Consider the following 22,035-nt stretch of genomic DNA (forward strand, 5'->3'; position numbering starts at 1 on the left):
TCCCACTGTAGTAGTTTCCCCCAACATACAGAGAGAGAGAGGACTTCTGCACTAACTGCTCAGTTTCTTCTTCCCAATATTTCAGGCAATGTCAATGCCAAACCATCAAATGATCCTGCTTCAGATGATCCTGCTTTATACAGCTGTCTTCTGCTAGACCTACTTTGTGCTGATTCTTCTGTTTTCAACTGGAGATAAGCAGCACTGTGGAGTGGGTAAGTGTTGTTGGTTTGTCTGATGTTTGAGTGCTCTGTTAATCCTATCTCCTCGGCTGTCCTCCTGCTAAATTAAATGTTCCTTATCCATTTTTTTTAAAAAAAACAACACTACATGCACAGTGAAGACAGGAGGAAGTGAGTAGATAGGTGAGGAAGAGGGGAAAAGTTATATGTTTGGAGGGATCAGGACCTTCCTGCCCAATTCATTTTTCTGTCTGAGACAGATCAGCAAATGGAGCACCCATTCTCCCCATCAAGGTTTTTATTGCCCTTTGCCAGCCACTTGGAGTGGAAAATGAGCTCTTGTTATCCTATTTGTTGATAGAAAACCCTTGCTACCAATATATAAACAGACCTTAGAATGTTACCCTTGGGGAACAATTTCCAGAACTTTTTGAGACAATTTTACTTTTATTATAATTTTTACAAAAATGAATTTCAGACCATCTCAAACTTCCCTATTTAGTCTATGTGATAACTTGTGTATTCAGCTGTGATCCACCCTATCTTACACAATCAAATATAAGGTAAATAGGTACAGAGAAAACCAGTGTGGAATAGTAATTAGTGATGTTTGGATCACTATGTGTCAGAGACTGGAAGGCATTACTCACAAATGTCTTCTTTGCCTTGTGATGCTGCCTCATGCTCTATCATGGAAGCTGAGGCTAGCATTGGTAGATGAATAAAAAGGACTCCATTAAACTTTTGATGTTTTAACAAACCAAAATTATGTAAGGCTGGAAAGAAGAGTGCCCATGGATTCCATGGACAGTAGAATGGAATTGCCACTTGTCAGATTTCAGCAAAAAAAAGTTACATAAATGGTTCTACAACACTCTAGGGTGTTTTTGGAAATGTTCCATACCTTGGAACAAAAAAGAGCTTGCCTTGTTACTGATTTATTTTTTAAAAAATATTAAACATAAACACAGCTGCATACACTTTTTTAAACATACATCTTAAATCAACATACATAACAACAAACTACAAACCCAACTAAACAACAAAACAAAAACAAACAATAACTTCCTAACCCCCGAACTCATGGTTATATTCAAGTATAACTACATGTATTTTATATAATATTATATTTATGCTTCTACTGCATATAAATTCTGTTTAATTTATGAAGCCTAAAACTAAGGTATGGTCTCAGTTGGAATAGCAAAAAGGTATTAAATATTTCCCAATCTGTCTTAGAATTGTTCAAAGATTTATCCCTAATCAACATCATCAGATATAATACTCTTATGTGTACACTGTTGAATACCTGATGTTAAGCTTACATAAACTTACGACCACCTAAAGCCAGTTTCAGACAGCTCTGAGAAAAATTGACCATAAGTGGGGCCCTAACAATATTGCCACTGTTAATAAGAAAACACAAACATGAATAGTGAAGATATGATAACCTTGGAACATCATCAGTTTATCAATTTCAACAAGGTCAATTATCTTCATCAGCCAGTCTTTTTTTTTTTGTTGAGGTAAGATCATCTTTCCATCTTTTAGCCATGGTAATGATATATTCCAAAGTCCTTCCACATTGTTACTGAATTAATGTCCTCTGTCATCTTTACCTCTCTTTCCTTCCCACTGAGATCTCTTCCCTGGCCAAGTCTAAGGCTGTGCACATTTTCTGGTTTTTGGCACTTTCAGCTTCCCATTCATCCCTAAAGCATTTTGGGGAAGCTTTGGCCACTTACACATCTAACCTCATTGTCCTTTATAAGATTGCTATGAGAATAAAATGGAATGGGGAACACCACGTTTGCCAAAAATTATGCTCTTTACTTGAAGGGTGGGATAAAAACGAAAAATTACAATTATTATAGTATGAGGCATGTTTCCTGGAGGGGAACAGCAAACACATTAGGCAATGGGCTTGAGGCAGGAAGCTACAGGAAGTGGGGGCTTCCTGTAAAGCAAAAGTAAAGTATTTCATGTGACCAGCAAGATAAAGCAGTGATATGGAAGTCTTGTTCAAAAGATGAAAACTGTTTTCCTTTCCGTATTATTTCTGGACAAAGTTAGGCCAACAAGTTGCTAAAAATATACAAGTCACAAATCAATTCAAATCAAGACAATGTGTGATTTATTGTTGGTCAAGGCATTGAAATAACTTGAGCATGACTTGAGCCCAAGTCAATCATTTGGGGTGTACATCACTGCTTATTTGCATATCATCAGGATCATTAGCATCACTGAGTCAATTCTTCTGTGAACCAGCCCAACAATCCTTAATAATGAAAGTTTTGAGGCAGTTATTGGAGAGTTTATTATTAAATCAAAGTCAGCACATATGAAAAATGCAAGCCATTTATCACATGTAAGGCACACTGTACCACCAAGTCCCACAATTCATCAAGATGTCTCAGAGTGCGAGATTTAACCTTTGGATCTTTGATTTAGCTGACAGCTCTCTAAAAATGCATGCAGTGAGATGGTTCCCTTTCTACATAGCTGTTCAAAATTTATGCCAGAATTCGCTCAGCTGAAGACAGCTAGCAGTTACTGTGTGCTAAATTGCCCTCCAGATCTCAGCTTTTCCTGTGGTCATTTGGTGACCTGGGATTTATTCTTTTAAGGCCAGTTTTAAACTTGGCTTTCTTTCTGATCCATAAATGTGTGGGATAGCCAGATTTAAAGAGCTATGATTCAGAGATTCAGTTGAAAAGTTCTGTTTAACAAACCATAATTTGTCTGAAGCTAAGAAAAGGCTTTGGTGTAATATGTACACATTGTTGAGGTAATGGCCTAGCCCTAAAAATGAGTTAGTATGTGTGTTTGTGTGTATCCAGAACAGACAACTAGGGTATTATAGGTGTAGTAAAGATAGAGCAAGTGTAATACAAAGATAGTAGCAAGGTTTATTACAGTGGATTTTGTTATTCAAAACACTGGTGGAAGATTTTTTTTCCCCTTTCTTCTTCATAACCACCACTTTTCAAAAATGCAAACTCATAGGTAAAATGTTTGATGGAACTCATATGTAAAAATAATTGGCATCTGACAATCCTCTTATTTTAGGGTGAACTGCTAGATAAATTAGTGTAAAGATACTTTGAAAGATTCCTGTTCCTGCAAATATTGTTACTCAACTGTTTACAGTATAAAATGGCAATTACATTTTGAGAAGTAATTAAAAATGAGATAGAATGCCACTTCTGATGTTACATATTAAAGGCAGGGGTATGCTCTCTAAGGACACATCTGCCTGTGAAAAAGATGTGTCAGTGTCATGCAAGAGTGGCTTCAATTTACCGTTTCAGATGCAAACTTTGTTTTGGCTAGATTAATTTCAGCTCTAGCTGAAAAGGTCTCATTTCAGATCTAGTTTAAATACAGTTTCAGATGCCACCTTTTTGAAGGGGGTAGATTAATTTCAGCAATACTTAAACTAATTCAGTTCATATTGCATTCCATGAATGCTTATTAAGGAGAACTATCACTCTGGCTGCTGCCAATCCAAAGCTAGTCCAAATTCTCAAAGCTTGCACTGACTGAAACCTTGATTCTAAACCCATTTTCCTTGGTCAGAATTACCTTGGTCACTTCTTTTCACATATAATTTTGAAAGTCATAGAGCTCCCCATTTCCACCCCAAGAGCTTCTGAAGACACATACATGTATGAGAAATGGAGAAAAGTGCTACCACATTGGCACAAGTAACTATTTATTATTATTTAATTAATTAATTATTTTTATCCCACCTTTCTTCCAAAAGAGACCCAAGGCCGCTCACAATATAAAAACACATTAAAACAAAAAAATTAAAAACAATTAAAATAACATAATTAAAACAGTAAAATTTAAAAAATGTAAACATACAAAATTTAAAACACACAAAGGTATGTACATCTAGGAGGTAATAGAGATATTATTATTATTATTATTATTATTATTATTATTATTATTATTATTATTATTGCTGGGACTCAGAATGGGTTACAACATTAAAAAACAACAACATACATTTGACTTCCCCTCTTCTCATAACTTTCTTCCATTCTCCCTCTCCCCTAGTCAAGTAATCAATGTAGCAGAGCCCCATATTTTCACTGTACGAAATATGCTTCCTCTGATCAGATTTATCCTTATTCAATGTGGCCTTCTGTTAAGGAATCTAAACATTACCTTTTATGCACATGAATAAAATGGAAGAGAAAGAATTTGAACCATGGGTCTTGTCACAGTTGCCCCTGTCTCTGCACCTGACAGCTCATACTGCTGAATATTTCAGGTTCTCCCTTCCCTTTTGGCTATTTCTCAGTGGTAGTAACCTCCTCCTACCCTTCCAACATATTGTACTGTCACATTTGGTGCCACTGGAAATTAATGAAATGATTCAGGAAGCAAATATTTTCTCTTTTGCCATATGTAGGAACAGACCACCTAATCTCCCTTTATCATCAATAGGAATCTTATGGGTCTACAAGACGAAGCAACCACCACCAAGCCTGGGTAACTTAAAAAGGAGAAGATAAATATTCATGAAGGATAAGGCTTATAATGGTCATGAAGGCAATACATTACCTCAAGTATTTGTGTAAGAGTGCCAGCATGGTGTACTGCTTGGTAGACAGTGGCAGTGGGGAGGGTATAGCACATTGAATTTTTGACTGGTTCTCTAGAAGACCATGATTCAAATCCTCAGCCATGGAAACCCCCTAAGTGATCTTGGGCAAGTTATGCTCCCTGAGTCTCAGAGGAATGCAATGGCAAACCCTCTCTCAACAAATCCTGCTAAGAAAACCTCTGATATTAGGTCACTATAAGTCAGAAACGATTTGACGGCACACAACAACACAGCTTCCTGTATTGCCCTTTGGAATTTTTTTCCACAAGATGTTGCAATGGCCACCAAAGTCGGTGGCTTTGGAAATCAGTGGATGATAAGGCTATCAGTTGCTATTAGTTGGGATGGCTGTAGCCTCAAAAGCAATATGCCTTTTATATCCATTGCTGGGGAACACAAGTAAAAAGGTGCAGGTAGATACATAAATAAACGTTCCCACACTCCATCCAAAAGTACATGTTGAATCAAGAACTTATACCAGCATGATATTGCAGTAGAAAATGAGAGTTTTCAGACATAGTTGGTGACTTCTATGTCAGTAAAAAATTCATTCTGAGTTTTATCCTTGCCATTAAAAGAGCTAGCCAGGGTATTCATCTCTGTTGTCCATATGGATTCAGCACCTTGGATAGCTCTAGAACAACATTCAGAGTAGATTCACTACACCACTGGCATGAGAACATCTGGCTGCTCTAGCAGCAACAATGAGCAATGCTGCAGGAACAGATAGGGGATCATTTTGTGCCATCCTAGGGCAAAATATCCCACTTGCCTCCCTCTCCCACTCATGGCATCCCTCTTGCCTCTTCCTTTGTTCATACCTTTACATTTCTTTCAGCTGTATTTATGAAAGCAAACACACTCTCTTTTCTATGTACCTGTAGAGAAGGACTGAGGATTAAAATGTGTGTTAAGGTGACAGATTTACAATAGAAAGAATGAGCATCTCCACACATTTAGCCCTCTCCCCTCCCCCCCCCCCCCCTTTAGATCACTGTGGGAAACATCTGCATTTTTATTAGAGATGGAGAATGTCAAAAGCATGAAGGGGGTTTTGGCTTAAGGCTTTTGAGAAAGGAAGAAAGGGCGGGAGAGAATAAACTAACTGATAAAATTAGTGTATTACAATCCAATTGTTTTATTGACTTGGTGGTTTATTCCTACACTGGTCATGTTTACAATCTCAGTTGTGAAAAAGTTCTGCCCACAGAATTAATAAAGAAACATATCGCCATCTTGTGGCTTTTCAGAAAGTTGCAGTGAGATTCAAGGAGCAATGAAATCCTTTTGTTTGCCTTTCTGCAATGAAAATGCCTAGACAAAAATCCATACCTGACTTTCTTTAATTTCTTTTTTGTTTGTTTTTCCCACAAATCTTTTTTATAAAACAGTTTTGTAAGTATTTGGAGAAACACTTGTCAAATAGGAATGTCTATATTGCTTTTCCTTTATTTTAAAAGGTGTTTTCAAATAATCTTTCATTTAGGTTTTGGTCTTCAGTTATACAACATGTATGTTAAAAATATACAGGCTGCACTGATGCACTCAGTCACATAATGGTGAAGCAAATATATTTTGATACTCCCAAAACAGGTTTCAAAAATGAAAATTGGAGTACTTGCTTGGAGGATCTGCAAATAGAGCAAATTTGCTTACGTCCCTTAAAGTTCAGAGCATGAAGAGTTAGCACATATATGGCCTCAGGGTCCTAGGAGCAGCTGTACCATGGTTTGCCTCACACCACACCTACCAAATTTGAAAGGAAGGACCACATGGGATTGGCCAATCAAGTGGGATATGGATGCTAAGACATAAAAGAAATGGCAAAGTAAAACAAAGTATTATCCAATCTAACGTTCTCTTCCTACTGTATTCCCTTGTGGGAAGCTCATTCCACTCAGTTTCACCTTGCTTTAGACACTGGAGGTTTCATAGTCATTATATTTCATTGTACAATAACATCTCAAAGCCACAAACACTTATATCTTTATTGGAACAACCAAAATGTACAAAACTGATTTTGCAAGCTTTCGAAGCTCCACTGGCTTCTTTATAAGGCAAAGGTGTTAAAAATCATGCAAGAGAAAGAAAAATATGACAGTGTTAGTCACAGGCCTGCATTTTGTCAAGATGATGGTGATGGTCATCAGTTAAAATGGTATGGAGGGATATCCATGCAGGCAGGCCACTCCTTCTTCTGCCCCTATAGGCTCTCGGCATATTTCATATTTATTTGCCACTGAGGACCATGGAGAATAAACTTGATCCCCTTTTAAAGCCATCCATCTTGTTGCTGGGCATCACTGCCTTTTGTAGTCTTTGCTGTATTTCTTTTGTCTCTCTCAAGTCTCCCACTGCTGAGCTTCAGTGATGACCCCACGTTATAGCAGCTTGTGAAAGTGAGAAAAGCTTCCCCCTAGTCACTTTGGCCACACCACAAATCATTGTATACTTTTACTTGATGTCTTTATTCATATTCATTCCAAAACTAAATACTGTCAAATGTAGTAACCTTTCTTCATAGCAAAAAAGTTGGCCCATCCCCTTGAAGTGGGGTTGCCTTCTTCTGCCACTACTACTACACATGTGTCAGCTACAGAGATAGAGAAGAGCACCACAGCTGTCAGGAAATGGATCTTACTACAATTCAGTGAATATATGAATTCATCTATTATTGATAAAATAATATAGGAAAATACAGTGGACCCTTAGCATCTTCTGGGGCTTGGTTCCAAGACACAAACATACACACATATGCTGGCATGGTAGGATGGTATCCTTTATATAAAATGACAAAAATAGTTTCCTTTTTGGATTTTCTTTGGTGGTGAGATATTTTCAAACCATAGATGCTTGAACTCATGGGTATGGAGGCCCAACTGTATGCAAAAAAAGTATTCACATTCCAGACCAATTCACATGTGAGCTGCAGGGGTCACTACATTGACTGGGACCATGTAGTAAATCATTGGTGCAAAGTTTTTCTTCACACAGTGATAGACTGGGCAATCATATCACTGCACACCTCGCTAATGCTATTTACGAATTGGATGCAGACAATGTTAGTTGCATCCAGTTTCTCTTGAAATCAATGGTACATAGGCTGTAACTAACTGGTTACCAAAGCTAGAAAACATTGCTTTTTAAAACAAAAACTACTGATGGAATCTTGCATAACTTTATTATGATGAGGCTATGTTGCTGGCATGATATGCAAAACTTATTGTAGAATTATGACAATATGAAATGAGGCACCACCAAAACTCCGGCTGCATAATAGGACACTTCAAAAAGTGGTGACATTTTCTGGTGTGGTGTAGGGCACCCATGACTTTCCATTAACCTCTGTTCTAGATTACTAGCCCTCAAGACTATTGAAAGAGATTGCTCCTGTCTTCTTCTGTTGTTATTGTACAAGGGCATCCAATCCTCAAAAGTACATTGTATATCATAAAGGTTGTTCAGCCACCACACTTGTTTCTGTTTTTACATTGGTCACAATGTACAATGGTTTGGATAATTCTCATTTTAGTGTTCAGCTGTATATCTTTACTCTTTAGCACCTTGTCTAGTTCTTCCATAGCTGCCTTTTCCTTTCATAATCTTTGATTTCTTCACTGCAATTTCCATTCTGATTAATGTTTGATCCAAGGTATGGGAAATCTTTAATTATTTTGATTTACTCATTATCTAGGTTGAATTTATGTAAATCCTCCATGGTCATTATTTTTATTTTCTTTATGTTTAGCAATAGGCCTCCATTTGCACTTTCCTTTTTGACTTTCTTTAATTATTGTTCCAAGTCTACCATGCTTTCTGCTAGTAGTATGGTGTTGTCTGCATATCTTAGATCATTGATGTTTCTTCCTCCTGTCTTCACTCCTCCTTCTACCAGTTCTAAGCCTTCACATGAATTAATGCTACGGCCTTATAGTTGTTGCAGTCTTTTTTGTCTTCCTTTTTATTTGTGTATGGGGATATATATTGATCATTTCCAATCTGTTGACCATTGTTCTGTTTTCCATATTTATTGGTATATTTTAGTTAACACTCGAATTGATTCTGTTTGTGTTTTCTAAAGCAGTTCAGCTGGGATATGATTTGTTCCTGATGATTTATTCGTTCTAGTTTCTTTGAGTTCTACTTCCACCTTACTTTCTAAATTTGGAGTTCATCTTCATATGATTCTTCATTCCATGTGTCATTCAACAGGATGCCTACCTATATTTCACACAAGCCCCAATCAGCATGACCAGTTCTGGGTGCTGTAGTTTTAAAAAATAACTTTTCAAAGGTCTGCTCATCCCACTGTGGCCCAGCTTCCAATGCACAAGTGTGGGCAATAAGAAATAAAGGGATAGAAATGTTTTCAGACAGTAGATTTCTACTCACCAAAGACACTGCAGCTATTCCATCTTCTCTGTAATTTATTCTTCTTTATGGAGCAGAAAATTTAAAAAAGAGAGAGGGAGAGGATAGAGAAACATAATAGGGTTACTACTAGAAGAGTATGCCATCTGGACCCCATAAGGGTTTATAAATGTGTCAAGGTGATTTCATGATAAAAGCCTTGCCTGTAAGTGCCTTTTGTGATGTTTTTCTTTATGCTGCTTCATTGGTTTTACTGTAGCTGGATAGTCTGTAAATGTAAAACACAGAAACAAGCAAAAGCATCTCACAAAAAGAAATCACAGCAGTAAGTCAGAAATGGCTGAACTCTCCAAAAATAAAAAGTACAGAGATCAGATAGTGTTTTAAGCTACCACAAGCAGCAAAAAGAAAAAAAGAAAGAAAGAAAAAAAAACTTCTGCAAGAAGGAACTGACCCAATTGGCAGGTAAATTTAAATTCTGCATATAAATAGCTTGACATAACAACATTTTCAAACAGTTCCCATGTGGCAATCATTGCACATCCACCCTTCTAGGCATTAAGGTTAACATAATGACCAGGGACGTAGCTAGGATTATAGGAAGGGGCGGTCCAGACTAAGTGCCACCATTATAATGGGGCTTGGGTGCCGCGGCGCAGCAGCACACACCATTCATTTTTCTAATGGAAGGGGGGGTCTGGACCCCAAGAACCCCCCCCCCTTGGCTACGTCCCTGTAATGACATTGATCTGTTATTGTTTTCATGTAGACATTAAAGGGAAGTGTTGTCTAAGGATGTTGGTGTGAACATGAGTGAATCACTGCAGATTCAACTACTGCTATAAATAAGTCACAACTTACAAGTGACACTAAAAGCTATATTACTTTCTTTCCAACTTTAACTATCATGGCTTCAACCTTCAAGATCCTGGGATTTGTAGTTTGGTGAGATATTTATCTTGACACAGATACTAGACCGCTACAGAAAATAAACTAAGAACTTCACAAAACTACAAATTCAAGGATTCCATAAAATTGGAGCCATCATGGCCGATGAAGTGGCATGAGATTGATATACCTCTTGAGTTTATCACACAGAGAAAAAATGAAGTTTAAAATGGTAAGAACCCATTATTAACTCACAATTGTGCAAGTGGTTTTCACATGCAAAGCACTGTTATCCTGTGCAGAATCTGAGATCATTCTGCACTCGTACATAAATGCGCAAATGGTTTTCACAGGACCAAATGTGCCTCCATCCCAATAATGATAAAAGTGTGTGCATTCCGAAAAAGCGATCAAAGGTGCAAATGATTTTCACACACAGATCGCGACAAATCTGTCTCTCTGTGTGTCCCTGCCTTCCCTCAGCAGCTGTTCCTTTAAGAGCCCTGGCTATGGGGGAAGGCTGAAGCAGGAGATAGGCAGACATACACAGATAAGAGCAAGGAGGAACTCAAGCTTTTCTCTGTCCCTGCCTTCCCTCAGTAGCTGTTTCTTTAAGAGCTCTGTCTCAGAGGGAAGGAAGAAGTGATCCCCAAACTGTCCCCTTTAAGGGATTTTGGGCTTCAGCTCCCAGAAACCTCAGCCGTGTTGACCTAAGATTCTCTCTCTCTCTCAGCCCTTGCATCAGCTGTATGTTTTAAGAGCTCTGGCTATGAAGAACGGTGGGTACTTATTTTACTTATTCTGTGGCCCTTCCGTGGGTTATACCCATGGGGGCTTTGCACCCCATCTCAGGGACCCTATTTAACCATCCAGAAGCAACTGGAGTGTGGGACATAGAATCATAGAATAATAGAGTTGGAAGAGACCGCAAGAGCCATCCAGTCCAACCCCATGCCATGCAGGAAATCCAGATCAATGCATCCCCGACAGGTGGCCATCCAGCCTCTGTTTAAAGACCTCCAAGGAGGGAGGTTCACCTACACTCTGAGGGAGTGTGTTCAACTGTCGGACAGCCCTTACTGTCAGGAAGTTCTTCCTAATGTTGATGTGGAATCTCTTTTGCTGTAGCTTGCATCCATTGTTCTGGGTCCTAGTCTCTGGAGCAGCAAAAAACAAGCTTGCTCCCTCCTCAGTATGACATCCCTTCAAGTACTTAAACAGGGCTATCATATCACCTCTTAACCTTCTCTTCTCCAGGCTAAACATCCCCAGCTCCCTAAGTCATTTCTCACAGGACATGGCTTTCAGACCCTTCACCATTTTAGTCACTCTTCTTTGGACATGCTCCAGTTTCCCCACATCCTTTTTACATTATGGTGCCCAGAACTGGATACAGTATTCCAGGTGGGACCAGAGCAGAATATAGTGGCACTATTACTTCCCTTGATCTACACACTATACTTTTATTGATGCAGCCTAAAATTGCATTGGCCTTTTTAACTGCCACATCACACTGTTGACTCATGTTCAACTTGTGGTTTACTTGGACTTCCAGATCCCTTTCACATGTAGTTTCATTCAGCCAGGTGTTGCCCATCCTATATCTGTGCATTTCATTTTTCCGCCCTAAGTGCAGTACCTTACATTTCTCTGTGTTAAAGTTTTTTGTTAGCTGTGGCCCAACTTTCTAGTTTATTCAGGTCATTTTGAATTTTGATCCTGTCCTCTGGGGTGTTAGCTACTCATCCTAATTTGGTGTCATCTGCAAATTTGATAAGTATGCTCCCAATTCTGTCATCCAAGTCATTGATAAAGATGTTAAATAGCACTGGGCCCAGGACTGAACCCTGTAGGACCCCACTGGCCACTTTACTCCAGGATGAAAAGGAGCCATTGTTGAGCACCCTTTGGGTTCGGCCAGTCAACCAATTACAAATCCATATAACAGTTACCTTGTCTAACCCACATTTCACTATCTTGTTTGCAAGAATGTCATGGGGAATCCTATCAAAAGCCTTACTGAAATCAAGATATACTATATCCACAGCATTCCCTTCGTCTAACAAGCTGGTAATTTTATCAAAAAAAGAGATTAGATTTGCCTGGCATGACTTCTTTCTTTGAAACCCATGTTGACTTTTTGTGATTATGGCATTGCTTTCTAGATGTTCACAGACTCTCTGTTTAATGATCTGCTCCAGAATCTTTCCTGGTATTGATGTCAGACTAACTGGACGATAATTGTTGGGATCCTCTTTTTTCCCCTTTTTGAAGATGGGGAGAACGTTTGCCCTCCTCCAGTCTGCTGGGACTTCTCCTGTTCTCCAGGAGTTTTCAAAGATTATTGCCATAGGCTCCGATATTACATTTGCCATTTCTTTTAATACCTTGGATGTAGTTCATCTGGTCCTGGAGATTTAAATTCATTTAGATTAACCAGATAATCCTGTACTATCTCTTTACTTATTCTGTGCTGAACTTCCCCTATTCTGTCCTCTGCTCCTTTATCCTCAGGTTGAGCACCCTTTTCCTTTTCTGAGAAGACTGAGACAAAAAGGTGTTGAGTAATTCTGCCTTTTCTCTGTCCCCTGTTAGCATTTTTCCATCTTCTCCACACAGTGACCCTACCGTTTCCTTCTTCCTTTTGCTGCAGACATATCCAAAAAAGCCCTTTTTGTTGTTCTTAACTTCTCTAGCAAGTCTGAGTTCATTCTGTACTTTAGCTTTTCTGACTTTACTCCTACACAGGTTAGCTATTTGTTTGAACTCCTCCTTGGTGATGTCTCCATTTTTCCATTTCTTATACATGTTCCGTTTAAAACTTAGCTCAATTGAAATTTCCTTAGTCATCCATCCTGGTTTCTTGAGACATCTCCCATTTGTCTTCCTCATTGGAACTGTTTCAAATTGTGCCTTCAGTATCTCTCCTTTCAGAAACTCCCATCCATCTTGAATTCCCTTCTCTTTTAGTATTCCTCACCATGGGATCACCTCCACTATTTCTCTAAGTTTACTAAAATCAGCTTTCCTAAAGTCTAGAATGCATGTCTGACTATGCCTGGCTTCTCCTTTCCATTGTATAACAAACTCCAGTAGTACATGATCATTCCCACCTAAGGATCCCACCATTTGCACCCCATTAACCAGGTCATCCTTGTTGGTTAGGATCAGATCCAAAATAGCTGATCCCCTTGTTGCCTCTTCCACCTTTTGGACAATGAAATTGTCTCCAAGGCAAGTGAGGAATTTGCTAGAGCTTGAGGTTTTGGCTGAGTATGACTTCCAGCAAACATCAGGATAGTTGAAGTCACCCATCACTACTACATCTCTCTTTTCTGAATGTGTGGTCATCTGTTCTAGAAAGACATAGTCCAATTCCCAGTCTGACTTGGGGGTCTATAGTAGACTCCCACTATAACATCCTTGTTGTTTCCCTCCCCTTTAATTTTTATCCAGATGCTCTCCACCTGGTTTCCATGATAGATGTCCCAGATCTCTTCACTGGTGTAAATGTCCCTGACATATAAGGCTAATCCTCCTCCTTTCCTGTTTGGCCTGTTTCTCTTGAAAAGGTTATACCCCTCTATTCCTACATTCCAATCATGAGACTCATCCCACCAGGTTTCAGTGATGCCTATTATATCATATTTGCTTTGTTGTACAAGCAGTTTGAGTTCATCTTCCTTATTTCCCATGCTCTGTTCATTAGTGTAGAGACATCAAAGACCAGGTGTCCCCTTGACTTGCTGCCTGTGCAAGTTTTTTTGCCTCCCACTTTTGGGTCCTTGCACTGTTTGTCTTGTTCCCTCTATGACAGTTTGACTATTTTCTCCAGACCTTATGCCTTCCAGAATAATGTCTCCCTTCCCCACAAAACTCATCTTAAAGCCCTCTGATCAAATTTTTGAGACTATTGGCAAAAATGTTTTTGCCAACTGGCGTGAGATGCAACCCATCCCTTACCAGAAGTCCTTCCTCACGGAACCTCGAACTATGATCCAAAAATCCAAATCGTTCTTGGTGGCACCATCTGTGGAGCCAGTTATTCACCTCTGGTATTTTCTTCTCCCTTCCTGAACCATGCCCTTCAACTGGGAGGAGAGATGAAATAACAACCTGTGCATCCATCTCTTTCAACTTCCTACCCAGAGCCTCATAGTCCCTTCTGATATTCTGAAGGCTGTGCCTTGTAGTATTATTGGTTCCCAATGGTCAGTAGGTTTAACAAGTCTTGTCAGCCTCTCTGTCACATCACGGATCACAACCACACACTGGTTCGGTGCCTCTCAGCAAGGAGTCCCCCACTACGACCACACACCTCCTCCGAGGCTTAGCAGTGGCTGTTCCCTTTGGTGGTACTTCCAGGGTCCCCTGCTCTGTCCCTGAAATCTGTCCCTGCTGCTCTTCCTCATCATCCTTGATAACAGAGAGAGATTGAAATTGATTCTGCAGCTGCAAGCTCACATAACTTTCCCTGGTTTCCCTACTTCTGTGTGTGACACTCCTCCAACCATCTACTTCTGTTGTATGTGAAGTGACCTCCTCCTCCCCAGCAACTTTCTCTGTGTGTTTCCCATCCAGGACCGTATGGTCCATTCTGGTAAGGAAAACCTCTTGCTCCCGAGGATGCTGAAGTGTAGATACCTGGGCCTCCAGCTGCTGTACTTTCTCTTCTAAGAGGGCTACCAACTTGCACTTGGTGCAGGTGAAGTTCCCCATATCCCTAGGCAAGAAGACAAACATCCCACAAATGTTGCAGGTGACTGCAGCAGGTCCTTCAGTGTCCATCCTGAGAAGTCTTAAGGAGGTACTGAAACAAGACTGTGGGCTTCCCCTGCTAAATACCAGTGTAAAGAACCCCTGTTGGCTTGACCTTTGTCCCCAAACTCTGTTAGCAAGCTCAATCAACTGGGACTATAGTTATGTACAGAGCTCCTGGCTAGTAACTAGTTCCAAAGGTAAGTCTCTGTCTCACTTCCTCTGAGCGAGTCCCCACAAGCCCCTGAAGGGGAGCAGTGAACAGAAAAGTGTAAAATTGAAGGAGATGTCCAAGGTGACCTTCTCCTGTGTACCCCAAACCCTCCTAGACTATAAAAAATAAAAATGAGTGTGAAAAGAAAGATTTGCATGCCTCCACCAGCAGTTTTGTAGAACTTCTAGCTCCTCCTCCTCCCAGTAGCCAAAAGAAATGGCCCACTTTAAAATTTTAAGCTCTTACCAAAGCAGAATGGACACAGAAAGCAAGGCTTCCCTTTGCAAGGATATCCCAGAATTTCTCCACCAACAGTTTTGTAGAACTTCTAACTCCTCCTCCTCCCAGTGGCCAAAAGAAATGTCTGGAGTGTTTTTCACATTATATGTCTGGGTTATTTTAAAAGTATGGATTTCAAGCTATTTATTTATAGATGTATTGGTATTGTGTATTGTATTGGTTTTATGTGCTCTTTTAACTGTTAACTTTTAACTGATGTAATGTGTTGTGTTTTTTTGTTGTTGTTCCCTGGCAAATAAAAAATAATAACAAATAAAATTGTTGTTGTTGTTTACTTAGTGGACCACTTCTACCCTTTGCTGCAAGAGGATGCTGGACCCCATCGGGTAAGAAACTGAAATTCTTCCTTGCTACAGCCCACCTACTGCATCATTTTAAAAAAAAAAACTTACCTTGTAACAATGGTGTGTGTCAGTTTTTATTACCAAATGAAGTATTGGGATGACAGTTGTAGCTCAAAACAAATTTCTCCCCTACTATTTCAGAGTGAGCCATCCTCCCTGCCTGATCCATGAGTTGCCCTTTCACAAGGGCTTTTTTTCTGCCTGAGCCAGAGGAGCAAATGGCATCTCCCTTACAAGCCACACATAATGCTGAAACCCAGGCAAGTTGTCCTGTCACATAGAGCAGAAAAATCCACAAGCACCTTTTCCCACCCCTAGCAGTAAAAATAATACTATCTGAGTCAATGGGGTTGTTCCCACTTAAGATTTGAAACAATTTAAAATACAACGTTTTTAATAAAATCGATTCAAAATAACACTGTTCTTATCCCGCTATCCGAATCGCTTTGTTCATCGTTCCCATCTGGTTATTTAAATCGAAGTTTTTACCTGCAAGCGTTCCTACTTGGCATGAAATCGGTGTTTAAATAAAGCGATTCTTCTCCTCCATACCTTATTTGGAGCTGTCAATCAATAGTACATCAGAATGACGTAACATTAATCCGGAATATTTGGAAGCGATTTATCTTTTGGTATCGTTTCCATTTCATTGACTGTTTGTGAATTTAGCGAATTTAGGAAAGCGAATTTAGGAAACCCAAGCTCTTTCCAGAGGAACTATGGGATAGGTTTTGCATGACAGCATCCCCTCTTCATGTCTCCCAAGACAGCCAGGGAGAATCCCTTCAGAGAGCCCAGAGATCAATGAAGGAGGCTGCTGGAAAAGCAGGGAGGGAGCCCTCTTCCCAAAGATTCTCTTTCCAGGGTTGGAGGAGAAGGCAGATTCCATTTGAGAAATGGAGGGAGAAAGGCTCTATCCCCCCCCCCCCCATTGATCAGAGCCCTTCCTTGCCTGGGCGAGATCAGATGCCTCCTCGCGAGGAGCCTTCCCTTCCCTGCCTGGGCGAGATCAGATGCCTCCTCGCGAGGAGCCTTCCCTTCCCTGCCTGGGTGAGATCAGATGCCTCCTCGCGAGGAGCCTTCCCTTCCCTGCCTGGGCGAGATCAGATGCCTCCTCGCGAGGAGCCTTCCCTTCCCTGCCTGGGTGAGATCAGATGCCTCCTCACGAGGAGCCTTCCCTTCCCTGCCTGGGCGAGATCAGATGCCTCCTCGCGAGGAGCCTTCCCTTCCCTGTCTGGGCGAGATCAGAGCCCAAGCGGGCAGGGAATGCCTCTTCGAGAGGAGCCTTCCCTTCCTGCCTCTCCTCCGTTAGAAATGGGCTCTCCCCACACAGAGGGGAGGTTGCAAAAATAAAAATAATCCTTATCTCTTATTGAAAGACCACAGCGGACAAAGGGGTGAGGGAAGCAAAAATGGCCACAGCCACGACGGATGGGGACAGAAAGGGCAACTCCCCCAAGGCCAGCCCCATCGCACTCGGCTCCTCCCATCCATCTAACCCGATTTCAAAGGTTGTCGTTCCTATTTAAATGCTCCGGTTCCTAACTCGAATCAATGGAAAAACGTAGGTCGGACCCTAGTGTTTTTTTAACACGCGTTAAATGAGGAAAATTCGATTTAAATTTTTATCCCGCTCTACGATTCGATTTGTAGTGGGGACGATTGCGGGTTGCTCTAGAACCGTTCTAGGTTTAAATCGGATCCTAATAGGAACACCACTCCTTGGATTCGATTCAGAACGCGGGGTTTCACCTAGTGGGAACAACCCCAATGTGTGGCAGTTCACTGGCCTTTTGTGACATCCAGTATTTGCTACCAGAGATGGATACTTCATTCTGTCTAATGGTATGGCCAGCCTTTGATCAATGAATAGACATCTAGTGCCCAAGTCTGGATGGACTTTGAGCTTCATCCTGAACAGAGCATAGAAAACCAAACTAAAGTATTGTGGCACCTTAAAGACTAAAGTTTTATTTAATATTAACATGTCAGGATGTAATGCCATTTAATGCCAAAAACAATTTGTTAGTTTTTAAGTTGTCACAAGACAGGTTGCTTTTGCTACTACAGCTTTATACAGCAACTCCAAACTCAGCCCAAGCATGGAATGGTCATTTTGGGGGATGAAAATTCTCATAATCACTAGCCAGCATGGCCACTGGTTGTAGAATTCTGGGTGTTATAGTCTTAAAAAATAATTTTTTCAAGCTCTGATACCAAAGTTATCACCTCTGTCCTGCAGCTCATAGAGATTCAGTTTGAGTTGTGTAATGTTATCTGGCCACAGTTGCATTATAACTGTATTAAGCCATCCAATCTGTACCTTATCGTCCAGTGTGCCCACTTTGCTCTCCACTTTAGCACAAAATGAAGAACACAGAAAGGCAGCCATGTTCTTCTTAGCTCAACCTGTCTGCAAACGAAGGCAAATTGGCCTTAGTTCAACTCCTTGGAGAAGTTAGTGGCGCATTTAATGAGCAGCCTCCCTCAGGCATAGTTGCCCAAGCTGGCACAAGAACTACAACATGCCAGCAGGGATGAATCAAGCCCATAATGTATTTTCAACCATCCTGTAATCTTACTTTGTGTTGCTATGAAGTGGAACAGGCTTGTTTTCTACAGGAAATGATGTGAAACAGTCTGAGAACAAGGAGCAAGATCATGATGCTCACTTATCTGAAGCAACAAAGCACAACCAAATAGATTCCAGCTCCCTTACAAGATAGCCGGCCTATTAATGACCTGCACAAAAGACCACACTTAGCGCACTGCTACTGCTGTTCTCTTGCCATCTGATAGAATTGCCTATTCAAGGGCAGTCAATGGGGAAAATGTGGCCTGTCTTTGTGAAAGTGGTAAGAGATAAGAAGTTGGATAGTTTGACAGAGCATTCAAGGTTACAGTTTAACTTTAAATAAACATGTGTTTGAAGGCTTTCACACATATTTCCCCAACATATAGCTGGTAGAAATGCATCTGCCTGAATTTTTAAAAAGCTACACATCACTAGCACCTATTGAATTTCAATTGCTTTTGAAACAAATTCATATGAACTGTATTTTTAAAAAAACTAAGTAGGATTTAAAGCCACCATGGTGTGGTCGTTTGAATGCTGGAGTAGGAATCCAGGATTTGAAGCCCCTCCCAGCCATGGACCTTGTGCAAATCACACTTACTCAGCATCATAGGAATGCAATGGCAAACCTCTGAATAAATCTGGCCTCTCTCTCTCTCTCTGGCTTTGCTTCACGAACGAAGATTCAGGAAGGACGCATCCTGCACTTTGTACAAGCGCGTTGGTGACTTAAAAGGCCAATCCGGGACAAACAGGTCCGGTTGCAGAATGCAAGCAGAAAGCCTCCTTGGATGATGTTTCCGGGTTGTGGTTCTTTCTGCGTGTCATTTCTCTTCGAGACTCATTCACTGTGAGCTTTTGAAAAAGACTGCAGCATCGTGGATAGTGCGTCTCCATGCCTCCCGATGCGAGGCCAGGGCAGACCATTGTTGGTGATCAATTTGGCCAAGCCTGAGATGTTGTTTCAGGGAGTCCTTGTATCTCTTCTTTGGGGCGCCCCTCTTACACTGACCCGTGGCGAGTTCACCATAGAATACTATTTTTGGGAGGCGATGGTCATTCATCCTAGAAACGTGTCCTGCCCAGCGCAGCTGCATCCTCAATAGCATGGCCTCAATGCTGGTAATCCTTGCTTGCTCAAGGACAGCAACATTTGTCACATAGTCAGTCCAGTGTATATTTAGAATTGTGCATAAACAGCACTTATGAAAGCGTTCAAGGAGTCATAGGTGTTGGCGATAGGTGACTCATGTTTCAGACCCATAGAGGAGAATAGACAGTACAATGGCTCTATACACACTGATTTTTGTGCTTCGCCTCAAGTGTTTGTTACTCCAGACTCTTTTGTGTGGCCTTCCGAATGCACTATATGCCTTTGCCAGTCTGTGATCGATCTCTTTATCAATCTTGGCATTTGAGGAGATGATGCTTCCCAGGTAGGAGAACTGCTGGACGGACTTAAGCACAGATGTGCCTACAGTGATGTGGGGATGGTAGTGTTCTTCCTGAGGTGCCGGCTGGTAGAGAACTTCCGTTTTCTTCAGGCTGACTTCCAGTCCAAAGAGCTCTGCAGCTGTTGCAAAGCAGGATGTTAGGTGCTGCAGAGCTGCTTCCGTGTGGGCAACGAGGGCAGCATCATCAGCAAAAAGCAGCTCACAGACTAGATAGTTTAGAGTCTTAGTGTGGGCCCTCAGGTGGCTTAAGTTAAACAGGCTACCATCAGTACGGTAGCGTATATAAATGTCATCTTCTTCTGTGAGATCTGCCATAGCCCTTTGGAGCATCATGCTGAAGAAGATTGTAAATAGAGTTGGAGCGAGGACACAACCTTGTTTCACACCATTAGTTATTAGAAAGGGCTCCGAGAGAGCATCGCCATATCTGACTTGACCTTGCTGGCCTTCATGTAGCAGGATGATCATTTTGAGGAATTTGGGGGAGCATCCTAGTCGTTCCAGGATCTGCCACAGACCTTTTCTACTCACAGTGTCGAAGGCTTTGGTGAGGTCGACAAATGTTACATAGAGTCCTTTGTTCTGCTCTCTACATTTCTCTTGCAGTTGTCTAAGGGCAAATACCATATCTGTAGTGCTCCTATTAGCTCTAAAGCCGCATTGGCTTTCTGGCCTAGAAAATCTATTATAGGGTCACCATAAGTCAGGGCTGACATGAGGGCACACAACAAAAACAGCAAAGCAGAATTTAAAACAAAAATAAAAGCCTGAATCCTATTGGTAGCTCCAGCTAGAGGAGACTCATTAAGTCAGTAAGATTTACTTGAATATTGATGTATTGTTCAACATGGTCTACTCTAGCCTGAACTCCCAATAGGATTCAGGAACTGAATCTGCCATCACCAAAGCTAGTATTTGGAGAATATTATTATTATTATTATTATTATTATTATTATTATTATTATTTGTTATTATTTGTTATTATTATTATTATTATTATTATTCCTTTAGCTCTGCTTTAAATATTATTGAAAGTAATGGCTGGCATCCTGTTCAGAATTTACAATGCTGCAAGCTAGACTTACAACTCCATAAATTTTGCAATTCACATTTGCAGTCATGACAGCATTGCCATGACTGCAAGTATCTGCATCCCATCCCCCTTACAAGCCAGGCAATCACACCAGCCAAACAGTTCTGAGGCACTGGTAAGTTGTGAGCAATGAAGGATGACATGGCCAGCCTCTCCTACCAGCAAGCCACAGTGCACTGAAGAGTTCCAATAGGAATCCACAAGGGTCTCTGCTACTTCTTGTTCCATCATAGCTCACTGGCAAGAGCAAAGTGCAGACATCATCTTTCAGTGCCTGCTTACCAGCATCTTAGAACTCCTTGACTGGTGAAGCTATCTGGTTTCTAAAGTAGGTTCTGGATGACTGAGTTGGGAGACAGATAATAACTTCATCGTTGTAGCTGCATCCCTCAAACCAGATCTCAGTCAATATGTTGTCCAACAATGATACTACCTTAGGTTGTCATAACTAATTCTATGGATAATTTGTATCTGCTACTTTTTTGAGACATAAGAGCAATCCCTAGATCAAGGTACCTGCCCATGGAATGATCTTAGACAAGTCACACACTCTCAACCCCTAGAAAACCCTATGATAGTTTTGCCTTAGGTTTGCCATAAGTTGGACATGACTTGAATTGCAGGCATTTGTCATTGTATAGTCCTGACAAAAGGTAGTCCAAAAATAAGTAGGCACTCTGTTGATCAAGCCAGTTCTAACACCTTTCACTTCCACTAGGTGTGGATGTTTTGTAAAGCCCAATTGCCTGATCAAAACCAAGCTCCCCACCCCATACTTTGCATTGTAATGGGAATTTTGAATGAGAGTAGTACTGATTCAATACTGGATATACTGGCATTATTTGTGTAGTTGTTATAATACAAGATCCAGCTTTTCAATTAAGATGTGGTCATCTGCAATGGTGTGGTGATAAATTTGAATCTAGCATGAGGAATCTATGTCATACCTACCTATGAAAGTGGTAGAATACAAACATGTATATCTTAAGCAAGCTTACCCATGAGTTAGGGCCACTAAAGTGGCAACTATCCCTAAGTAATCACACATGGGACTCAATATGTACAATCTTGTACCTATCGAATAGCACATATTCCTGTGCACATAGTATCAGCCAGGGAAAACCATGGCCTTCAAAATGAACTAAGCATTTAGCAAGAAACCACCAAGAACCATTAAGAAAATTCTGATGATGACTGGATTCTCAAAAGTCCATGATGTGGCTGAAACATATTATTGT

At 40.7% G+C, this 22,035-nt stretch overlaps 1 long non-coding RNA gene across 2 annotated transcripts in view; it reads right to left on the reverse strand.

Moving 5' to 3' along the window:
- LOC149314879 (uncharacterized) overlaps positions 1–22,035 on the reverse strand; it is a 131,657-nt gene that overhangs the window by 57,979 nt on the left and 51,643 nt on the right. For both annotated transcript variants that reach the window (XR_016281145.1, XR_016281144.1), the window contains exons 2-3: positions 9,375–9,439; positions 9,193–9,235 (exon numbers count right to left, since the gene is read on the reverse strand). This is a non-coding gene — a long non-coding RNA (uncharacterized LOC149314879). The remainder of the gene's footprint in view (positions 1–9,192; positions 9,236–9,374; positions 9,440–22,035) is intronic.

Source organism: Sceloporus occidentalis, unplaced genomic scaffold (assembly GCF_023333645.1).
Source record: "Sceloporus occidentalis isolate IW3139 unplaced genomic scaffold, rSceOcc1.0.p SCAF_4, whole genome shotgun sequence".
NCBI lineage: Eukaryota > Metazoa > Chordata > Lepidosauria > Squamata > Phrynosomatidae > Sceloporus > Sceloporus occidentalis.